The sequence below is a fragment of the Stenella coeruleoalba genome, assembly GCF_951394435.1.
Source record: "Stenella coeruleoalba genome assembly, chromosome: 7".
NCBI lineage: Eukaryota > Metazoa > Chordata > Mammalia > Artiodactyla > Delphinidae > Stenella > Stenella coeruleoalba.
In genome coordinates, this window is record NC_137153.1 from 80,970,468 (window position 1) to 80,983,904 (window position 13,437).

General features: G+C 39.7%; 1 protein-coding gene across 5 annotated transcripts in view; it reads right to left on the reverse strand.

The window, feature by feature from the left end:
- Positions 1-13,437, reverse strand: part of LOC307189266 (guanine nucleotide-binding protein G(q) subunit alpha) — a 441,007-nt gene that overhangs the window by 302,063 nt on the left and 125,507 nt on the right. For 4 of the 5 annotated variants that reach the window (XM_079927177.1, XM_079927176.1, XM_079927174.1 and 1 more), the window contains 3 exons: positions 5,206-5,340; positions 5,047-5,128; positions 2,316-2,829 (listed from right to left, as the gene is read on the reverse strand). The gene's annotated coding sequence lies outside the window, so the exon portion shown is untranslated. Of the gene's footprint in view, positions 1-2,315; positions 2,830-5,046; positions 5,129-5,205; positions 5,400-13,437 lie in introns of all 5 variants that reach the window. The other variant, XM_079927175.1, reaches the window with a different exon arrangement.

Genomic DNA, 13,437 nt, shown 5'->3' on the forward strand with positions numbered 1-13,437 from the left:
TTAATCATTCATAATTTTTTGTCTATTCCTCAAATACTTAAGAAAATAATAATCCAAATGGATATATTATTCCAAAGCTTTACTCATAGGTGAGTAGTTTTTTTAGAAAATAACATGAAACTTCAAAATTATTCATATTGCTTCCAGAATTATATAATACACATCCTCAGATATGCATTTCTGGAACCCTCCATATTTTGTTCTGCCTGGTAATTGTTAGTACTTAGCAATTTTGTTAAGTTTTTTTGTGATAAAGAGAGCAAGACACAGAAAGAAGAAAAGAAAGAAAGAAGGAAAGAAAGATAAAAAGAAAGAAAGCCATTATGAAACCTGAGGATACTTGATTGCAAAGAAAGGACAGGGAATATCATCTTAGGCTGTCACTGTAATAGTTTAGACCATGTCCAAAGTAGAAACCATACTTCTTATCATATTTTATAACATTATTTTCCGATTAGAAAATAACATATGCTTATTATAGAAAATTTGAGAAATACAAAAAGTATAAAGGAGCATACTAAAATTACTCTGAAACCCAGCATGGCAAATATTTTGCTATATATCATTTATCTATTTTCTTTTTCTTTTTTTTGACTGCACCACGCAGCTTGCAGGCACTTCCCCGACCAGGGATTGAACCCGGCCACGATGGTGAAAAGTCTGGAATCCTAAGCACTAGGCCACCAGGGAACGCCCTGTTTTCTATACAAATGTAAGTATGATTTTTTGAGCAAAGTTAGGATTAGGCAGCACATCCTGTTTTGAATTTCTGCTCTTTTCACTTAGTAATTTCTTATGTTTTTTTTCTTATCCATACATATTTTATAACATATCATTTCATCATCGGGCATTTAATAATTTATATTCACCTTTCTCTCACTGTTGCACATTTGAGTCTTGCCTTTTTTTCCTCGTTAATGTAAATAGCACTATTACAAACATCCTTGTCGAAATCTTTCAGCATTCCTGAATTGCCATCCCATTCAGAAATTTAATGACTGGGACAGAGGATTCAAATCATACTATAGATTATTTTTATGGAGATAGTTCAAAACTAGAAGATTAGCAAAACATAGAGAGAGGCCTGTTTCTTCATCTTCAAACTTCCTAATTCCTACCATCTAGGAGACCTGCTCTGTTAGTCTTCATGTCACATTCCTCTCACCTGGCCACTCCTGAGACATGGTGTTTACTCTGGAAGGAATGCTACTTGGTAGTGCAGGGTAAACAGAGCAGAGGGAGCTAAGACCCAGGCCTGGGACCACCAGAGGACACTGGGTGTGCAGTGCAGGAGCTGTTCCAGCTTTGGACTGGCAGAGAAGTCACAGCTGTGGATCAGACACAGCATCCACCGGGCCCAGCAGGATCTGTGGCCACTCAGGGCTACAGAAGGAAGCTCCAGCAAATGGAATGAGCCAGCTGTGTGGAATCTAGAATGAGTGCTATTGAAGGATTAGGTAGGCAGTCATTACATATAAGATCTGTCCATAAGGGCTAACGTTCAGAGGCAGGGATGCATCTGCAAGATCAGGAAGTGACAAGGGTTAGACAAGGAAGCAGGTCCAAACCTGGGATTATACCTGTGGAATGAGAAAAAGTTCTGACTTGGGAATCAAATAAATGAAGAAATCATCTGGAGCACAAATCCCATTAAGGGGAAGGTGTGTCAGTTAAATTAGGCAAAATTATGCTGCAGTAACAAATAACCCCTGCATCTAAACAGTTTATAGTTGGCTGGTGGGAAGCAGCAGCATTGCACGGGGAGATCGGCTTGGTGCTTTGTGATGACCTAGACGGGTGGGATAGGGAGGGTGGGAGTGAGGCTCAAGAGGGAGGGGATATGGGGACATGTGTATGCATATGACTGATTCACTTTGTTGTACAACAGAAACTAACACAGTATTGTGAAGCAATTATACTCCAAGAAAGATCGATTAAAAAAAACCCAACATATTATTTCTTCCTCATGCTACATGTCCATTGCACGTCAGCAGGAGGGCTCCAGTCTACATTGTCCTCTGTCTGGAATCCCAGGTTAGTGATCTGTATTATCTACAGTTGTGGCAGTGGGGTGAGAGGACTGGAAGTTCAACTCCAGTAATTAAATGGTTCCATTCACATTTCCTTGGCCAGAGCAAGTCAGAGCATGTCACATGGCCACGGCTAACTTCCAGGGACCATGAGCCTGGAAGGAGGGGTGCACTGCAAATCTTGGTGAGCACTGGCAGTGGCTGCCAGATAATGAGCAAAGCTAGGTCCTAAAGAAGAGACACTGTGAAGGGAGGGAAGATTCAAGACGTTAAACTACAACTTACTTGGAGTCCTAATGCCTCTTTATCTGGAACCTGTGGTGGGACTTAGGTTTCAGCAGACTGGGGGTGCTGTTCCAGCTGGTCTAGAGAAGGAGCAGCAGATACACGGTGGGCACCGATTTGGGGGGAAATGTGTAGTTAGAGAAACTCCACAGCAGTTGCTTCTTGAGCTCATGACTCAATAGGATGAATTCTAGTCTGTCCAGGCTATCTGGGTCGCCACCTTACCTGTTCCTCAAATTTGTACCTTTAGGTACAGTTTTCCCCCACTATCTGAAAGTAGAGCGTTCCTGTAAAACTTCTGTAAGCCGAAAAGGTGTGAACAAAGAAGCAATTACCTCGGGACCCATCTTGCTAACAGATGCACAAAATGAATTGAGATGAAGCACAGATGCTCACGGACACAGTTCAAAGCTATCGTGGCTTGATGCTGAGAAGCTGAGTGTAGTTCCCCGGGAAGGAGCTTGGCGGTACCACTCTCGCTGCTCTGGCTGCATGCCGCCTCTGTAACAACTCACTGTAAAACAAATGCTGGATGCTATTGTCATTTTTCACCTTTTGTGCCAAAAATCTTCTGATTCCTTTCAGTAGTAATATAGGTCTTTCATGAAAGGGAGGTGGCTTAAACTGAACTTCTGAAAAGTTGGGGATACCCGTAATTGCTGGTCTATTATTGATAACCCCCCCAAGCAGAGTTGTCATGATATAGCTCCCTGGGGGGGGGGGGAAGCATTTGTGTGCATCTAGATATGCAGAAGCAAATGTCATCAGCTGAATGGCATCATGAGACATATTTATCTCAGATACATTTGGGGACATTTGTTTAAGGTAAGTTAAATGCCACCCAGGCCTCTTATTTTGGTGATGATGACAAAATGATGGAATCGTAGTTTTCGGAGGGGCTCCCTAGGCTCTTTACAACCCCTAAGTATTTCTAGAACACCTGCTGTGCCCTTGGGACTGTGCAGGGTGCGGCTCCTGACCTTCAGCAATCATAGCAGCAAGATGACAGGAGAAAGTAAGCACTTGCTTGGTATTCATTTCAAACATAGTTCAAATTTTGGAGGATCTTCTGAAGCTTCAGAAAAATGCTAATTTCACATTCAAATTAACAAGAAAGAAGCTTGTGGTTTTTCTCTTCATAATAAGCTTTTCTAAAGGAAGAGATTTTTAACTTAGATGTAGTTCATCCAATCTAAGGTAGGGGGAGAGAAATTATTGAGTAAATTCTGTTGGAAATTATTTATTTTACAATAACCTCATGCAAATGTCATGTCATGGCAAACAGAAAGTGTGAGTTATAAACATTCTCCAACACGGGATACATTTTTTGCTAATTAACAGTAAGCAGTCTACAAGTCAAGCTTCCTAATTGATTTGCAAAAGGTTGGGGTTATCAAAACTGGCTTCCATGGTCAAAACCATGCTTAATTCTTGTATGGATTCTGGTGAAGCACACGACCTGAATAAACGTGTGGTTCAATTTCTGTCTGCATGGGTTCATTTAAATAGCTGGACACCAAGTAATAAGTACTTGCACATTTTAACAGTGTGTGATCATGAAGATCCCTAGAACTTAGATCCCTTACAATGTTTTATTCCCTTTACAAAAACAAAAAATGTTCGACTACAAGAACCATTATAAATTCTCTCCTTTCAAAAGAGAATGTATATATTATGAATAAAATAGTTGACATTTATAGAAAATTTAAAGCATTAAAAAATATATTCCCAGGAAAACTTTTGTGATTAATTTCTTGCAAATCTTTGGAAGTCTTTGAAATAGAAAAAAAAAAGTGCCCCCAGAGGCAGTCTTCTACCTGTTGGTGGTCAATTCAATTACTCTGACCAAAAGTAGGAAGTCTTATAATTTATAATTTACTTTGGTGATATATCCAATTTTCATGGGACAAATGTTATTCATATTAGAAAAATAACCCCTCTTCTCATTTAAGAAGACTTGTGCAGGGGTTGAAAATGATGATACAGCCATCCCATATTGACTTCAATATAATATATATATACTATATAATATATGTATATAAAAATAATGGGAGTGTGTGTGTTTGAAAGGCTGTACACCAAAATATCAATAGCTATATCTTTGGGAAGGGAGATTGTGGGTAATTTTTACTTTATACTGTCTGTTTCTCTGTATTTTTTGTTTCAAAAATGATGTATTTTACTATTGAAATTAAAAATTATATATATATTTAAAATACATTTATTAGATGCACAATAATATGAACGTACTTAATGCTATAGGACTGTACACTTACAAAGAGTTAAAATGGTAAATTTTATGTTATGTATATTTTACCACTATAAAAAGGATACATTTCCTAAAAAAATCTAGGTGTCCTTGCATTTTGTGATGACTTTTTAGGTACGACACCAGTACAATCCATGAAAGAAAAAGTTGGACTTCATTAAACTTAAAAACTTCTTCTCTAAGAAAGAAACTATTATGAGGATGAAAAGATAAGCCACATATTGGGAGAAAATATTTACAAAACACATATCTGATGAAAGACTGGCATCCAAAATATATAAAGAACCCAAAACTTAACAAAAAGAAAACAGGCAACTCAATTTAAAAATGGGCAAGAGATCTGAACAGACATCTCACCAAAGAAGACAGATAGATGGCAAATAAGCATATGAAAAAATGCTCAACATCATATGTCATCAGAGAATTGCAAATTTAAAATGACAGTTAAATACAACTACCTACCTATTAGAATGGCTAAACTCCAAAACACTGACACCACCAAACGTTGATAAGGGTGTAGGGCAACAGGAACTCTCATTCACTGCTGGTAGAAATGCAAAATGGCACTGTTACTGCGTAAGACAGTTTGGCAGTTTCTTATACAATTAAATCTATTCTTACCATATAATCCAGCAACTGTGCTCCTTGGTATTTGTCCAAAGGAGTTGAAAACTTTCATCCATACAAAAACTTGCACATGGATGTTTACAGCAGCTTTCTTCAGAATTGCCAAAACTTGGAAGCAACCAAGATGTCCTTCAGTGGGTGAATAAGCAAATAAACTGTGATACATCCAGACAGTGGGAAGAAATGAGCTATCAAACCACAAAAAGACATGGAGAAAATTTCAATGCATATTTTTAAGTGAAAGAAGGCAATCTGAAAAGGCTACATACTATATGATTCCAACTCTGACATTTGGGAAAGAGAAAACTCTGAAGACAGTAAAAACTCAGTGGTTGCCAGGTTTTCAGGAGAGGAAGGAAAAGGGAAGGAAGCACAGGAAATGTTTACGGCAGTGAAATTATTCTGTATTATACTGTAATGGTGGATAAATGTCATTATACATTTGTCAAAACCCATAGAATATATAACACAAAGAATGAATCTTAATGTAAACTATGGACTTTAATTAATAATTATATACTGATATTATCTCATAAAAATAAAAAAATTTACATAAAAATATTATTTATCTTGAAAAAAATATACTTAATAACCAAAATAAAGGTCACTGTTTCCAGTCACAATTCTGCTTTAAAAATATTCATTTCCATAATTACCTCTTGGTTTCTTAATGCTGCATGGTAATTTATGGTGTCTGACAGCAACCTCTAGAAATTTTCAAGCAGATAATTTTCATATTATGTAACAGTGATTTGATCACTGGTTCAGTAAGCATTCTAAGTCCTATCATTTTTACATTTTGATTAAATAATTTTACTATCTTGAATAAATAATCCATGTGCAATTTGGGGATCTAATTTCTCAAGATTCTAATAAATGTTCCAATAGAAACCAGGGGCTAAACATGCATAACACTTAAGAATTCTGTCATTTCTGGGATTTCCCTGGCAGTGCAGTGGTTGAGACTCCCCTTTCCAATGCAGGGGGTACGGGTTCGATCTCTGGTCAGCGAGCTAAGATTCCACATGCCTCGCGGCCAAAAAACCAAAACATAAAACAGAAGCAATATTGTAACAAATTCAATAAAGACCTTAAAAATGGTCCACATCAAAAAAATCTTAAAAACAAAAAAAGAATTCTGCCATTTCTGATGATAATACAGCATTGGGAAAAAGGAAAAATGAGATGCCAACAGTATTCATTTAACATAAATATTATTCTCTGTGAACACAAACACAGATGTAATTTTCACAACGTGGATGGGCCAGCTTGGAAGCATTTTGGGATTTCAGTACTGGGACTGGGACTGAGAAGGCCTTTTCTACCAATCACAGAGGCAAATAGTATGAATAGCGGCGTGGAGAGTTTTGTGGCTAATTCAGACTTGCTCCCACCAAGGGATCTGTTCAGGTGGGTAGAATATAACCAAAGGGGCCTCCTGGCACCACTGTTACTCAAAGATCATGGGTTCACGAGGCTTCTGAGTTTTTATAGAATATTATTCTTCAGCTGGAAATATGAAAGTTGGAGTTAACTTTTGAGGTGAGGAAGCTGGACAGAGCTGGGCACTTTGGGATGATCCCAGGTGTATGGCATGGAATTGAGCCTAAGACCCCAGTCCCCTCAGAGAATCTGGAGTGAAATTAGGTAACCAAAGTCAAAAGCCATTCTTTTCCACAGAGCAAACACAGTAAGTAGTTCAGGGTTCCACTACTGATACGGATGGGATTGTCGTAAACTCACCATGGTGGTCCAGTTATGACTTAGGAACTGCATAGGGCTTGGCTGTCTGGGCCTTGATAACTCCAAGAAACCAGGGAGTGACACTCACGTTAACTTTATTTTCATGTATGTCTCTTTGTCTGATGTTAAAATACTACTTAAGTCCATAGAGTAAGACATAGTAGTCAGAGTTGCATACTGTCATGAGAGCAATTATTCCCATTAGGTATCAGTCCTCAGGAATCAGCCTTGCCTGGAGCTATGCACTTTGAAATGTCGGGTATTTTCTCATATGAGTTGGCAGGTCATCCAACTCGCTGTTTGATGTTGCAATCAGGTTGTTGATGTTATAGGTCAGTAGATACTCAAATCTCTATCCTACATGGAATGCTGACACTGGCTTGTTCAAATTGGCTCTGTATATTGCACATTTGGCCTGCTGAGCCAGTATTATGCAAAGGGAAGATGCATCATATCTTAACATGATGGGATAGTAAAGCTGAAAGACACTAAATGTCTAACCTTGCAATCTCATTTTACATGTATTCCCCCAAACACTGTAAAATTCTAGAGGGCAGGGACAATGTCATTTCTTTCTACCTAATCAACATGACCTCCTCTTTATACTTGGCATGGAAAATAATTTAGATGATTTACATTTACATTCCTCTGAGAAGGAAACTCTCCTGTTTATTGCAAGCATGTCTTTGCTCCAGGAGTCCCTCACGCTAAGGCCAAAGACCCCAGGGGTGTGGTGCTTACTATGTCTCATGGATCAGTCTTGCTTACTAGTGCCTCAAAAAGTAGAGAGGGAAAACCAGCCACTTCCCCAGAGATGTTATCGTCCCATAACATCAGTGAGGGAACAGGAAGGGCAGAGGGCTCAGTGCAAGGCCCCATTTATCACACTAGCCTTCTCTGATCCTTCATAAGTGATGGATGCAGGGGATGGACCAGAGTTCCTAATGTTAAAGCCCCTTTCAGGCCACTTAATCTACATAGATCAATTTCTCCCCTGAGACATTCAGAAAGTGTTCTAGTAGTAGCCCAACATGTGCATAGAATTAGCTTCCACCAAGCTCCTTCACTTCTATTCTTATGATGATTTCTTTATATCTGGGGGATTTGTGCCCCTCCTTGCACATAGGACCATCTCAGTTCATCCCAATAATGTTTTAGTAATTCCGAACCTCCCAGAGAAGAAGCCTAACTCCTATTCTCCCTTTTCGCAGAAGGGTCCTTGGCTTTAGGAAAATTTGCCCACCATTCAGACTGCTTCTAGTTGAAGCATTAATTGTTCATATTCCTTTGTTCCTCCCTTGTCCCTTCTTTCGCTACGTGTGGCGTGGAGTATCCTCCCATTCCCGTGGATGCTGAATTTGGCCATGTGACCTGTTTTGGCCAATGGCATAAGAGTAGTCCGTGACAGTCTCAGCTCAGCTGAGGTCTTATGATTCACACCAGCCCTCTTGTACCTCTGCCATCCATCCATAGGAAGAACATGTCTTAAGAATCTATTGTTCCTTTAGGTCACGTTCTAGAACAAAAGACCAGTGGATTAGACCTGAAACTGAGCTGTGGCCTAGAGCCAAGCCCAGTTGAATCCAGCTAGGATCAACAACCCCACTAGAGACTAACTGACCTGCAGACCAATCAGCAAGAAATGTTTCTTGTCATATGCCACTGAGATTGGGGGAGCAGGGCGGGCAGTGTTTGTTATTCACCATTAATGCAGTGATAGCTAACGTCCTTCATATAATACCAGTGAGTATGGGGGAAAGAGAATAAGGCACCGGGTGAAGTTTAGTGTTCAGGGTGCTTATTATCGAGTCCTCTTGGGAACAACACCTGTGGATAGGAGGGAAGGAAGCAGGATTGGGCACAGGGAGAAGTTTTACTGAAATGCCTGCCTGACAACAGCCTCAACTGACCATGTGGGAGATAAAATGGACCATAAGTGATGTTCCACATTTGGTAGCCAAATGACCAGGGCTTTATACACCTGCCACTGTTAGTCTTTGGGTGAGGGCTGCCCAAGAAAGGGTGTGACCTTGGGTGACATGGCTCTTTGCAGTTGACACAATCCCTGAAAGGGCTGACAGCAGAACACTGTCTGATGATAGCACCCCCAGCAGCTGGAGCAAACAGTTTTTCCTTGAAAGAATCCTCATCACCTCCATCATACCTGCCTCTACCCATTGAGCTACCACCGGGGACCCTTGCTGTGGCAGAACAGTTCTGGGTTATTCCTTCCATCAGGGCAATGGATAGGCATGGACATCTACATAACAAAAAGGACTCAATCTGGAGACTTTCCCTATACAAAGACAGAGTTGGTGAACTTTTTATTATTTTACTACTTTGGACCTACTCTGTCTTAGGAAGAAAATTGTTTTGGGGACAATTCTGGGATAATCTGGCTTGGGCAAATGGTGAGACTCTGAGGGCTGGGGCCAATGCAACATAGGAGATGGCTAAATTGCAGGGCATGGAAAAAGGAGAGAAGTTTGTTCTTGAGGTAGAGGGCGCAGACAGGGGAGGCCAGAGAGGGGAGCCAACCATGGGTCAGGATGTGAGCACTTCTTTAGGTGAAGGGACAGTGAGGCAGCCTGGTGGCTGACTTCGGATGTTCACAAAGTTGCCTCTGTGGTGACTTGAGGTTCCCCAGTGATCAAAGCAAACAGTGGGGGCTTCCATGGTTGCGCAGTGGTTGAGAGTCTGCCTGCTAATGCAGGGGACACAGGTTCGAGCCCTGGTCTGGGAGGATCCCACATGCCGCGGAGCAACTAGGCCCGTGAGCCACAACTACTGACCCTGCGCGTCTGGAGCCTGTGCTCCGCAGCAAGAGAGGCCGTGATAGTGAGAGGCCCGCGCACCGCGATGAAGAGTGGCCCCCGCTTGCCACAACCAGAGAAAGCCCTCGCACAGAAACGAAGACCCAACACAGCAAAAATAAATAAATAAATTACTAAACTCCTATCCCCAACAGCTTCTTAAAAAAAAAAAAAAGCAAACTGTGAGCAGCTTTTTGAAAAATAATATTTCAACATGTCCAAAATAGAAAAGTATAGAGAATATTAAATACGTATGTCTGGCCACAGCCCAGAATTAACAGCTGTCAACATCTCGCCATAATCTCTTCTGGTCTTTTAATTTTTTTAATAAAGAAAATGTTACAGATATAGTGGAAGCCTCTGGGTACTCCTTTCCTCAACCCCCTTTCTGCCCTCACCAGAGGTAACCACTAAGCTGAACTTGATGTTTATTCTCCCTGTCCATATTTTCATACTTTTACTACACATGCATAATTTTAGTTCTGTGTGTTTTAACATTTACAGAAATAATATCATGCTGTATGTGTTTTTACAAATTTCTTTTTTCTTTCAACTTTATATTTGTAAGAAACAGCCATGTTCATATATGCACATTTATTTCATTCATTTTTACCATCTATATAATATTCCATTGCACGATTAAACATCTGTTTATCTGGTCCTATAATGATAAATAATGAGCTTGTTTTGATATTTTTCTTCACAACCAATTCTGCAGTGAACATCCTTGAAGATACCTTGAAGTGAAATTGCTGGGGTTTTGTTAACAAGATTAAAATGTCAGCTTCCTAGCTTAAAACTTTTAAGTACCACCTCACAGGAGCCTCCATTGCATTTCTCTGCAAAGCTTCTCTCATGGTGACTGAAAAAGAGTAGTGATGTAATACACGTTAGAGTGAATGAATTGCAGATGAAGAAACTAAGGCCAAAGAGATAAAGCGACTATGACTGCCCTATGACTAGTGAAAAGGCCCTTTCTAGAACACACATTTTCTAGCTCCAGGGCTGTCCCTGTAAAGCCCAATTAGAAGTAAAGATGCTCAAGTTCAACTCCAATTCCAGTTTTGTCATTAGATGACCAGTTGCCTTCCCATTTGATGTTCGCTCCTGAGAGGTCAGGAATTATTAACATTTCAAGTTAAACAACAAGAATGAGAATGAAAAAACTGAGTTCTTCTAGATAGACTTCTGTGAGGTGTGTTTAGCCAATATCAATTATCTCTATCTCTCAGCTGGGGGTGTATTTATCTTTTTTTCTTTTAAGGGTGACAAATACTTTCTTTTAAAATTGAAGTAGAGTTGATTTACAATCTATTTTTTATTTTAAAAAGCAAACCTGGGATTGAGCAATAAGTGAATGAATAGTGGATGGTAGGAGCCAGGAATCTCACTTTGGAGTGAGAAATTACAGGTAGACAAGAGGGAGAGGCTAGAATAAACCATATGATACTGAATTAGAGTTGAAGATATCACTATGAACTTGTGTTTAGCTTACTATAGATACAGATGGTTAAATATAGAAATAATTACAGGTATGTATGTATGCACAAGCTAGTATACACACACATATATATTTTCAAGCTCTGTTTGCTGAGAGGGCCTAGAAATAACGATACCCCAATCGCGACAGACACACCCAGCGCCCAGATCTTAGTATATAATACCATTTTGCAGTCAAAAGAACCACACCTCCCTGGAGAAACTACTGATTCTACAGTTGGGGCAGGGAATGTATAAGATGCCTGGTGCGTCTTATAGTGCCAGTAAGTAAGGAAGTGCTAAAAACAATGACAACAAAGGGTGTGTCAAAGAAACACAGGAGCTAGCCAAAGAGATGTCCATGGCTAAAGCTGGAACAATTTGAGCAACAGAATAAATAAGGCAGTATTGAATTATGGTTCAAAGTATAAAATAAATATCCATGAGTCCATACTCATAAATAAATGCTTGAATAAATAAATAAATAAGGGAGAATAACCGAATCTCCTGTACAGAATTCCAAATGATTTATGTAAGTACTGCCCCCTCAAGAAGGGAGAGCACAGCACCCCACTCCTTAATATGGGCTATGCATAGTAATTTCTTTCCAAAAAGTATAGTATGGAACGAGAAGAAAAAAGAGTAACTATAGTAGAAAAACCTAAAAAACACTACATCAGCCATATAAGTTTCATATCATCATTGATAAATTGTGTTGATAGTCTGTACCCTGGGTATGATGTATAGGAGAATGCTACATTATCTCTACGGTCTTCCTCCCAGAAACCCTAACCTCATTCTAACTGTGAGAAAAACATCAGACAAACCAAAGAGACAAACAATCATCAGACAAACACACCAGTTCTAAAGAATACCTGACCAGTACACCTCAAGACTGTCAAGGTCATCAAAAACAAGGAGAGTCTGAACAACTGTCAGAGTCCCTGAGGACCCTAAGGAAACACGACAACTAAATGTAATGTAGAATCCTAGATGGGATCCTGGGACAGAAAAAGAATATTAAGCAAAGCTAAGAAAATCTGAATAAAATATGGATTTATATTAATAAATAATATATAATAATGTATCAATCAATATTGCTTCATTAGTTGTGACAAATATATTATCCTCATGGAAGATGTTAACGATAGGGGAAACTGGGTGCAGAGAGTGCATGGGAAGTCTCTTCCATTTTGCAACTTTTTAAAATCTAAAACTATTCTAAAACAAGAAGTTTATTTTTCTAAAAAGCTAGGACTGAGAAAGGCAAGGTGATTAGCTTTGTTTTCTATTTGTTTTTATCTTATTTTGTCCTCTACTAGGTAAAAAAAAGTGACTTGTTGCCTATTTCTATTGTGTAAGATTGGTCACCGCAGTGGAAGGGTACCTGCATGCAGCCGGATGGGGGATTCATAGGTCTCCTAGATAGAAGGTTACCGATTTTCTCTTTTAGTGCATGCTTCTCGGGCTCATTAGCATTCAGCTGCCTTTGGCCAGTGAATTGGCTATCTTCCTGCGTATGACAGATTGCTAACTCTCCCAGGCCAATTCACAGCCTGAAGATCTCCTTAGCTAAATGGAGGAGAAATGTTGATGGTATCCTTGCCAGTCACTGTTTTTAGTCCCATTGATGCTTCTGAAACATTAAAGGGGCAGGGCCTCATTAGAGGAGGCTTTCATTATTTTTAATTTTAATTTAATTTAATTTATTAGTTTGGCCACACTGCGCAGCTCGTGGGATCTAATTCCCCAACCAGGGATGGAACCCGGGCCCTCGACAGTGGAAGTGCAGAGTCCTAACCACTGGACCGTCACGGAATTCCCTCATTATTTTTAAAAGAACATTCTCTCATTGATACTTTTGTGTGTCCTCCTCTCACAATGATTTCCACTTCTCTGAGTCTCTCTGGTTTTTCATTCACTGGCTCTAGAGGTGGGCATCTGCACCATTTTTACAGTAGGTAGCCCTGGTCCCCTGGTCACTGCTGACTGGATGGATCAGTGGTAGCTCCTGGGCCCAGTGGACACTTCTTGAGGATTTAGAATTGGGACAGAGATTTCCATCTCAGAACTCAACTGGCCTCTTGAGTTGAGGAGATGAAAACTCTTGGGACCCATGGCACAATTATCTTTAGCCATGTTGGTTTCCTAATGCTTGTAGCCAAAATATTCTCACTGATTTAGAGCAAAT